General features: G+C 44.1%; 1 protein-coding gene across 2 annotated transcripts in view; it reads right to left on the bottom strand.

Moving 5' to 3' along the window:
* The window catches only part of rasgrp3 (RAS guanyl releasing protein 3 (calcium and DAG-regulated)), a 31,849-nt gene extending 23,415 nt beyond the window's left edge, over nucleotides 1–8,434 (bottom strand). Inside the window, exon 1 of one of the 2 annotated variants that reach the window (XM_030379235.1) lies at nucleotides 8,266–8,434. The gene's annotated coding sequence lies outside the window, so the exon portion shown is untranslated. Of the gene's footprint in view, nucleotides 1–1,626; nucleotides 2,666–8,265 lie in introns of those variants that run through there. The other variant, XM_030379236.1, reaches the window with a different exon arrangement.
* Nucleotides 8,435–10,756: the final 2,322 nt, after the last annotated feature.

Genomic DNA, 10,756 nt, shown 5'->3' with positions numbered 1-10,756 from the left:
GCGTGCGTGCGTGCGTGCGTGCGTGCGTGCGTGCGTGCGTGCGTGTGTGTGTAGTGTTAATGGTCTTAACCAGACTAAAAAGCTGTCCTTTTATATTTGCACGGGAGTCAGCGCTACTCCCTATCCATCAGCCCTAATAGGATCCATCTGGACACACACACACACACACACACACACACACACACACACACACACACACACACACACACACACACACACACACACATACTCTCTCTGCTCAGGTTCACCTGCACATCTCTAACACAACTGCTTCTGATGGTTCCTTTTCTGCTGTACTAAAGGTGTGAATATGTGTGTGGGGATAAACAGCTACGTGCCCTGGCCTCAGGGTTATAGTCTAGGAGAATATACCATGCATTTGTATCTCTTCCATAATACACATAACAAAACAGCCATAACCAAGCAGAGCATATTTTGACTCTAATTCTCTGTAAACAAAATTATTGATCTGATGATGGAGAAAACTAAACTAGTTGTCAGGAGTCTGGATACAAGCTCCATCCCTACCTCGTCGCGTCTGAACATGGCGAACAAGAGAGAGAGTGAGAGAGGGACATCTCCCTGGCCACCATTGGAAACAAACGTATAATAAACTGATTGTTAGATAAAGCTCTTTTCAGGTGCCCCCAAATGTCAATCAAGGATATTTTTAAGAATATATCTTAATCAGCGATTTTTTTATGCAATTTCGCAACTGCTTCCTTAAAGCTAGGGTAGTCGTTTTGGAGAAACCAGCCGTAATAATCTAGATTTTGAAAGACTTCCCCTTCCCCAAAACACAGAGCTTTAGCAATAGGTCTGCCTAGCCATGTGATACTGGTCGGATTCTGGTCAGGCGCAATGAGTGTATGCGCAGATCGGCACATGTAGGCAGATGGTGCATATTACAGGCCATCATCTACCTCAGATACCATATTCTTTTCTCTTTTATCGGAGCACTTGATATATTGATGAGTCATATTTCGACAAATATGACTTAAAATGCTTCATAAATATATCGCCTGCCCTAGCTTAATATCAGTGTCTACCTGAAGGATCTTCTGTCACAACATTCTCAAAGGTCAGAGGTTGAGGCCTTAAAATACCTAAAACGCTGGCTAAAACGTACAAACTAGTTAAATCTGGGAAAGGTGGAGTCACTAGGGAATAGAAAACACAAAACAGAACAACTATAGCAGGTTTTATCATAAACTATTTTACTGTATGTGGAACTTTAATGACCTACAGTATGTACATTCACTTTTATATTGAAAAGCTATTATTTACTACATATATTACATCTTTTATGGAAAACTCTTACAGCCAGACAGAGTTTGTGAACCGTTTTTCTGATATTTTACTGGTCTAGTGAAGGAAAGGGTGGACTTCTGGACTCCCTACTCTGCTAAATATAGACGCATATTAAACTAATGAAGACAAACACATGTGGTCCCTACACCGTTTACCAACCTCCATCGTAAACCACACCCGTGGGTGCAACCCCCCCAACTGACCCCCAATCAAAGAATGCTTAAAAGCCAACACAACATACAATTTCACATACAGACCATAATACCAATACTCAATCCGAACAAACCCCAGCTAAAGAATCACAGCCAGCCTTACCTAAGTCAGGACGATTTGAAGGGACAGATGTCCCCAGGCCCACATCAACAATGGAGTCCACCTCAGCCTGAGGTCCACTGAGTCCACAGGAAGATCCTCCGCTCTACTTCTTCTTTGTCTTGCCTTTTGTTTTCTAAAAACAGTCAATTTCTAGCTCTGTTGTGGAGTACGGCTGTTTTTTTCTCTTCTCTTCCTCTGTGCTTTCGTTTAAATTATAAATCTTTTTACCTTAGTCCCCCCAAAAAAATTGGAACCTTGTCTCCTCGGGATTCATAAATAGCGCAAAACTAGAGCTAGAATCTGTTGTGTAGCCGTTAAAACTAGCAGTAGAAGCCAGTGAGTAACGGTTACAACTAGTAGAATCCAGTGTGTAGTTCTTGTTTGTCCCAAAGGCAAAGTAGACTTCCTCCAATTCTTTCCCAACTTAGTTTTCCTGCCCGCGCTCAGGGCTTCCCTGGGCTGGGCTAAATATAGGGACACACTAGGTAGAGTTGAACAGAGACGGACAGGAAATGTGTGACAATACATTTGTTTTTGCTCGGGCCTTGTTTGTTTTTGTGTATCTTCCCTTGTCTCAAACGACAGCGGGAATGAAGCCTTGCGTCATATTGTTGGTTTCGGCGTGGTGGTCTTGTAGTTAGTTGAGTTTAGAGGGGCACCGATGGCACAGTCCTAAGGGAGACGGTGGGGGTCTACACTTTTTATCATGGAAGTATCAGTGAAAATATTCAAGCACAACAGACAAATGTATCTTAGAAGGCTGAACATAATGGCTGAGGCACGTCTTGGGAGGCATGTATCTGACATAGATGCAATATTTCCTTGTCTCGTCCATAAAGATCTATCTTTACCTATGTATTATAGAAGGAAAGAAAGAAAATGTGCTTGTTTTAAAATTGAACAGGTTTATAATTAAACCTACTCAAGTCGTTCTGTTTTGTGTTCTCTATTCCTAAGTGAACTCTGTTGATACACAACATGTTGATATCTGGGGAAATTCCCCAAAATCTGTATCCCATCCTGGGAGCAAAATTGAGAATATCAAAGATCAGAATCCTATCGTTGTTGCTGTGTGTGTGCGTGTGTGTGTGTGTGTTTGTGTGTGTGTGAGTGTGTGTGTGTGTGTGTGTGTGTGTGTGTGTGTGTGTGTGTGTGTGTGTGTGTGTGTGTGTGTGTGTGTGTGTGTGTGTGTGTGTGTGTGTGTGTGTGTGTGTGTGTGTGTGTGTGTGTGTGCTCATATACGTGCACATTCTTTCTTTTGTTCTTTTGTGTGTTTGTATTTGTGTGTATGTGTGACCCATCCTACATCCAGCTCCAGTGACGTCACACACATTGTTTTGTCTCCTCTAGTTTCTAAAAACAACCTGAACACACACAAATGTGTGTGCGTGTGTGTGTGTGTGTGTGTGTGTGTGTGTGTGTGTGTGTGTGTGTGTGTGTGTGTGTGTGTGTGTGTGTGTGTGTGTGTGTGTGTGTGTGTGTGTGTGTGTGTGCTAGAGGAACAGACCCAGCTAATGAACACACACACACAGACACAGACACACACAGACACAAAAACACGTGTAGAAGTATGTTATGATGCTAAAGTCGCCACCGCAGGACTTGATGAGCCGACAAAATTATTCAACATTTGTGACAGTTTCACCTCCTTTTTATAGACTACGGTTTTATGGGCTTGTTGTGACTTTATGGACTGGACCGTTAAGAGAGACAGGACATGCTGAGAGAGACAGGACAGTAAAGAGATCGACAGGATAGTGAATACAGTAACAAGACAGTGAAGAGAGACAGGATAGTGAAGAGAGAGACAGAACAGTGAAGAGAGAACGGACAGTGAAGAGAGACAGGATGGTGAAGAGAGAGACAGAACAGTGAAGAGAGAACGGACAGTGAAGAGAGACAGGATGGTGAAGAGAAAGACAGGAAAGTGAAGAAAGAGACATTACAGTGAAGAGCGAAAGGATAGGGAAGACACATGACTGTGAAGACAGACAGGAAAGTGAAGATGGAGGATAGTCAAGAGAGACAGGAAGGTCAAGAAAGACCGGACAGTCAAGAGAGACAAGAGAGTGAAGAGAGTCAAGAGAGACAGGACAGTGAAAAGAACGGACAGGGAAGAGAGAAAGAGAGGACAGAAAAGACAGAGAGAGTAGTGGAGAGACACAGGACAGTTAAGAGAGACAGGACAATGAACAGAAAGACAGGACAGTGAAGACAGACAGTACAGTGTATAGGAACAGGACAGTGAGGAGGGAGGAAAGAGTGAGGGAACAACATGGAGCATACACAAAGCATAAACGATACAAGGCGGGTTGGTTAGCCCGTGGTTAGCGAACCACCAGGTTGAGCTACCGAGGCACCTTGTATGGGGGAGCTGGGTTAGGGGTGTCCTCACATGGTGTGTGTACCATCGGAACATTGGGAGTCACATGGTAGCGCGATCTCGCACATTTCAGCACTCACACGGATGGATACACCCTCTAGACCTGTATCACCGTCTTAGTTTTACAGTGAGGCGCACCGGCAGCAAGATGAAACTTGTTTGGTTTATTTCTAAATGAAAACAAATGATTGCATCAATTAAATAATGCAGCGGTAAGATGCAAATAGGACATTCTCATTTCAGTATAATAGTCACATGGGCATCAGTATTATGTTATTATTATATTTCAGACCCTGATTCAAGGCAGAAATATTTCAACACCATTTCAGATACACGCATACACAAATGCAGGCATGCGCATGCATACACACACACACCCAGCTGAACTACACTCACCACCGCTGTGACAAATATTACAATTAGGTCATTTAACAGACGCTTTTATCCAAAGCGACTTACATCGGTTAATACACACATTGACGGCAGAGTCAACCATGCAAGGCGACAGCCAGCTCGTTAGGAGCAGATAGCTGCTTTGCTCATGGACACATCAACACTCAGCTAGGAGGAGCTGGAGATCGAACTAGCAACTAGCTTCAAGACAACTGCTCTACCTCCTGAGCTAAGCCTGACTCTTATTTGTGAAACTTTAAGAAATGTTATTCAATAATGACTGATGAATTCTACTTCACATCCTCAAATTCATTTCTTAAAACGCCAACAGGCATGCAATGGAAACCCAATCTTTGAATGTATTGTGAATTTTTAAGAACTTTGAGTCATCTGATGATAAAAATGGTGAAAAACAATCAAAGCAAATAACTCTGCCTCAATGACATGGCACTCTGCTGACGTATCCACCCGTCTCAACAGAACACGTTCCTCATGAGGAATACCACAAAGTCACTCATTGTGTTGTTAGGGTACCACTGAGGACTTATATAATTTTGTATTTTTGTAACTCTGTTGTTTTATATATTTATTTTCATTTTCATAATTAACAGTAGTGTATAGGTTTACCACGGCTAAGAGTTTGTTTGTTTTGGCCCTCCAACATATGTTTTGTAGTGCCATGTTCAGGGCTGTTTTTAAACCTTTGTTTCTATTTACCTGACAACAATAGACTTAAACTTGAATAATATAGAGATACAGCAATGAATAAGTGTCAGAATATAATACAGTTTAACAATAAATACAATCACAGCCAGGGACGATATAGGATAATATTGTATTATGGGCTAGCTAAACGCTAACTCTTCAGGGCAAAGGCCTTTAGGCCGTAGCAAGAGGGAGAGGCTACGGAATAAGTGCTTTGCGATGTAATGTGGACGATACACCAAGGTGAGAGATAGAGAGAGACTGATGCTTTTGGGGTCCTTTCGTTTTATCACTACTATAAACACACTTGGACACATACACACACACACACATTTACATGCACATACTCACCAACAACCACATATATAAACACAGCAACACACAGAGACCTACACCTGCATGCAGACATATCAAAACACTGCACACTCACACTACAGGAATCCCAGCAGATGGTATTACCAGTGTCAACAGGAGAATCTGATGGAAAGTCGTCCCCAACCAAGACTTAATGTTTTAAATATTAGTAACTAGAGAAGCTGATATGAAGAGGAACAGTGTGATGTCAACACATGATGTCATCAGTGTGGGTCTGAAGACAGCAGGGGTGTGGGCTGGGACATTCCTGAACTGTTTACTCTCTGTGTGTATCTTTTGTTAATCTGTGTATATCATCTTATCTCCACAAACACTGGACAGGTGATGAGGAAGGTCGCTTTGGTTAACAGCATTGATATGTTCTACACTTCTGATATCAGTGAATAAACATTGAATTACCATTGCCTTAAATCCATTGATATTGCAAACTGTGCCATATGTTTATTGATTTAAAGGATTGTACACAGGTAGCTCATAGGAAATGTAGCCTTTATCTCACTTGAAATCTCCTGACCATATCTACCTGCTCATCATGCTGACGTCATACCACCTGTCTGCACCAAACAACACATTGACCTCTTCCCCTTAGACATCAACACGGACACGCACACGCGCGCACACACACACACACACACAAACACACACACACAAAATATACACACACACATGCAAATGCACAGAGACCTACGCACGGCCACTGAGTGACACACACTGACTCTAAAAATAGCCTGAGAGTTAACTGGAAACAGAAGCAGTGGTGGTGCTCCGTAACAATGTCTAGAGGGAGAAAGAAGGAAGAAAGAGAAAGAGAGAGAGATCGGGTGGGAAAGGAAGGGTTAATGTTATGAGTGGATTACTCATAACATTTATGGAATTAGGGAGTCTCCATGCTTTGTTTTGCAATGTGTGCACGCAATTGAGCGTGCGTGTGAGCATGCATTTGAATGTGTGCGTGCATGTGAATGTGCATGTTACCAAGAGAGAGAGGGAGGTAGAGAGGCAAAAAGGGTGGACTTGTGAAATAATTGACCGATGACGGCTATTGCACTACAGGGTGTGAACTGGTAGAGGAGTTTCTGACTAAAAGACACAATAAGCAAAGCTCCTTAAAATAGTACCTTTAGGTCTCTCATAGCCTTTTCTCAGGGATGCCAACAGGAATATATTTGAACACAGAATATTCAGTGCACTTAACTATCCTGCACCTAGAACTATCATCAAGACTTAATAGATACAGTAGTAAAGGTGGAGTAGTAAGATGAATAAATAGAGACAGTAGAAAAGGAGGAGGAGACACAGGTAGAACAGCAGAACGAGTGGCGAGGCAGGTGGAGAAAGATATGGAGGGAGAGATGGAGGAAAGAAGAGGTTGGGATAGAGGAGGGAGACAGAGAAAGAGAGAGAGAGAGAGAGAGAGAGAGAGAGAGAGAGAGAGAGAGAGAGAGAGAGAGAGAGAGAGAGAGAGAGAGAGAGAGAGAGAGAGAGAGAGAGAGAGAGACAGAGAGCCAGAGAGAGAGAGAGAGAGAGAGAGAGAGAGAGACAGAGAGCCAGAGAGAGAGCGAGAGAGAGAGCGGAGGGGTACAAGAAGAGAGGAGATAAGAACGGCATGTGGCCTTGTGGCTCACGGACCTCGTATGCCATTCTTTCCACTCCCTACTCTCTCACACACACACACACACACACACACACACACACACACACACACACACACACACACACACACACACACACACACACACACACAGACACACACACTCACACACACACACACACACACACACACACACACACACACACACACACACACACACACACACACACACACACACACACACACACACACACACATATATACACGCACACACACACTGCATGCAAACAAACATTTGCACACACCACACACAGTACACGCATACAAGCATGCACACACAAACACCAATCACTAAAAACATGTATCCTACACTTATACACAAAGGTGTGTATCAGTTTGACCTGAGACTGAAGGTTGAAAAACACAACAATTCGCACACACCCTTTACACACTGGAAGCAAACACAACAAGAAGTTCATACAAGCATACACACATTTGCACACACACGAACACAAATACTTTTAAATATAAAAAACATGTACACTTGTACACACCGGTGTGTGGCCGCTCAGTTTGACCCAAGAATGAATGTTGAGGTAAACACGCCGAAAAAACACACACACGCACACACGCACACACCGCACTGCATCCCGGGTCTGACAGAAGCATACAGTAGCCTAAATGTGAGTTATCAGATGATACGGACTTCAACCAAAATAAGTGGGCTTGGCAGCCTAGCTGGCAGTGATCCAGACATCATAAGTTACACACAGTTCCGATTTATCCGTTGAAGCAGAAAACTAATCCCCAGAGCCCCATAAATACCCAACATATGTTTAGCCAAAAAGTGAAAACCACTTTGGATAGAAGCATAACTCATCCACAACGACAGGTGATCGATCGCCTACTGAAACATCATTATAGACGGTGCAGCAGGTCTTGCTGAATGAACACATGTATATGCAGCTTCATAAAGTCCCTTTCTCTATCGTTTTACAAATCGTCCATTCAGGTCCACTTGTTTACATGGACCGGTGTTGGGATGCGCGGTCGATATGAAAACCAACGTTTTAAAAGTGAATATTATTCCGGTCACCTGACATACAGTAGGCCTATGCCTGCACTAAATTCTGCGTCGTGATCCATTTTTCAGATACAAATCAATTCTTTAAATAATTGAATCATGACTCACCGTGGCGTTTGATTTGGTGGCTCCGTTACGTCGGCTGGGAAGCGCACGTCCCGTAGCGGTGAACTCAGTGAGATCCGACCAGCCTCTCACTCTCAGCTGCTCCGGAGAGCCGCGAGACACATGACGAGAGGGAGGGTGGGTGTGTATGCGTGTGTGTGTGTGTGTGTGTGTGTGTGTGTGTGTGTGTGTGTGTGTGTGTGTGTGTGTGTGTGTGTGTGTGTGTGTGTGTGTGTGTGTGTGTGTGTGTGTGTGTGTGTGTGTGTGTGTGTGTGTGTGTGTGTGTGTGTGTGTGTGTGTGTGTGTGTGTGTGTGTGTGTGTACCTCCACTAAAGGAGGTAGATACTGACAGAGAGAGAAAGCAAAAGATTGAGAGAGATCGACAGATATAATAATGAGTGACAGATAAACTGAGCGAGAGACACACGAAAGAGAGAGAGAGAGAGAGAGAGAGAGAGAGAGAGAGAGAGAGAGAGAGAGAGAGAGAGAGAGAGAGAGAGAGAGAGAGAGAGAGAGAGAGAGAGAGAGAGAGAGAGAGAGAGAGAGAGAGAGAGAGAGAGAGAGAGAGAAGCTCTATATATTTGTTTACCCATCGTGCATTCCCAGACCTGAGCACCCAGTCTGTCTCCCTAGGGTGTCAGCTGCACCTGCTGCCACATTTACCTTCATCATGGTGGACTCACTAGTTTTGTCTCTCTCTTTATTTGAGACTATATAGGGGGAAATACCAGTTTCCCCCATCTCTGTAACTTCATCACTATATGGATTGCGCCTCAAAACATCACCTTCCAAACAAATTAAAACAAATGTAAGACAAAAACTGTCCATTCGTCTGTCTTTGTTCATGGTTGTGATTAATATGATATAAAACACTCATTCATTCAGTCAGCCCCACATAATCATTTGGATCATCTCTAATAGGATCAGTGCAGGGCTATCTGCTGACCCCGCCTGAGGGGAAATCGTTCAAAAGCTTTGAAACGGCGCTGGATTATAATCGTAAAAACAACCACAAAGTCAAAGCTGGGCCAGTCGAGTGACACATGTACTTCGGTTGCCTCACAAGACAAGACGCCCTCAAGCGATTTTGCGTCGCTCATCCAAAGCAGGCCTACTGTACGAAATGTATTCCTCAGCAGAATCGGGAACATTACCGGGGTTTGATGTAGGCTATGTTGATTGTTATGCCCCTTATGGTTGTATTTTTCATAGTAGACTAATCTAACGGTTGTGTTTTATTTTCGATTTTTTTATTTTTAGTCTCGGAAATTGTATGAATAACAGAAAATGCAATCCCATGTTACCAGAGGCTAAAAGTGAATACCCTTGCTTTACTGATAATAAGCCACGATAAACTAAAGCAATTCAATTTTTAAAAGGATCCATGAACCAAATACTGAATTTCCAACGAATCAGGAAGCAAATGTTGGGTATAGGATTTGCACACGACAAATTACTTAAACGTGATTTAAAACATGATTCGATAAATAACCAAATATTAGAAAAGAAAATAGCGTCTAAATATCGGCGTCCTCGAGACTAGAGGGCTTCCGTAGCAGAGTCCAGTCGTCATATTGAACTGGTTCTCCTTCACGTGCTCAGCTCTTCTTTATTGGGCTATTTTAGGGGGACAGTGGAGTGACAGCGTCTCGCTTTTAATCAGCGGCGACCGGTTCGCTCCCAAGCTACGTTCCCTCCCGGCTGACCTCACTGCTGGAATTCAGTGTCGCCAGCACTTTTGTTTGTCTAAAGCCCGTGGATGTTGGGGTCTGGGGGGTGGGACCCGGGCCCCGCGGTATCTGCCGGTGTCTGTCTGTGGGAACGGGCAGGCTGCTTGGCACGGGGTCCACAACGTGACATTGAACAGAAAGGAAGAGAAGAGAAGTAGGTTAGGAACCGTGATGCGCACGCACACACACGCAAGCCTGCACGCACACACACACACACACACACACACACACACACACACACACACACACACACACACACACACACACACACACACACACACACACACACGCACACGCACACACTCAAAAAGAAGTAAAAATGACCAAAAAGGGCACGGCTGGCTGTGTGTATGTGTGTGTGTATCATGTGTGCGTGTGACAGTGAAACAGTGTACACTCTGTGTGTGAGCAGTGAGAGAAATAGCATGCGCTGACGTCAACAAGATTTGTGTGGAGCGAAAAAGAGACGACAACAAGGTCAAGCAGGGGGGGGGGGGGGGGGGGGGGGGTGGTAGGTGTGCGAAGGTGTGAATGTGTGTGTGTGTGTGTGTGTGTGTGTGTGTGTGTGTGTGTGTGTGTGTGTGTGTGTGTGTGTGTGTGTGTCTGGGGGGGGCGGGGGGGGGGGGGCACTGTCACCATCTAATAACTCCTGACGGGTTTCTTGGTCAACAATTTCTCTGGCCTACTTCCCCCCTCGAATTTCCCTGCTAATACGGACGACCATAAAGACGACAACACTGCAGCTGTACACCGGCGCTCACCTG

The sequence above is a fragment of the Gadus morhua genome, chromosome 15, assembly GCF_902167405.1.
Source record: "Gadus morhua chromosome 15, gadMor3.0, whole genome shotgun sequence".
NCBI lineage: Eukaryota > Metazoa > Chordata > Actinopteri > Gadiformes > Gadidae > Gadus > Gadus morhua.
The sequence above is the reverse complement of the archived record's forward strand: the minus strand, read 5'-3'. Positions and strand labels throughout refer to the sequence as shown.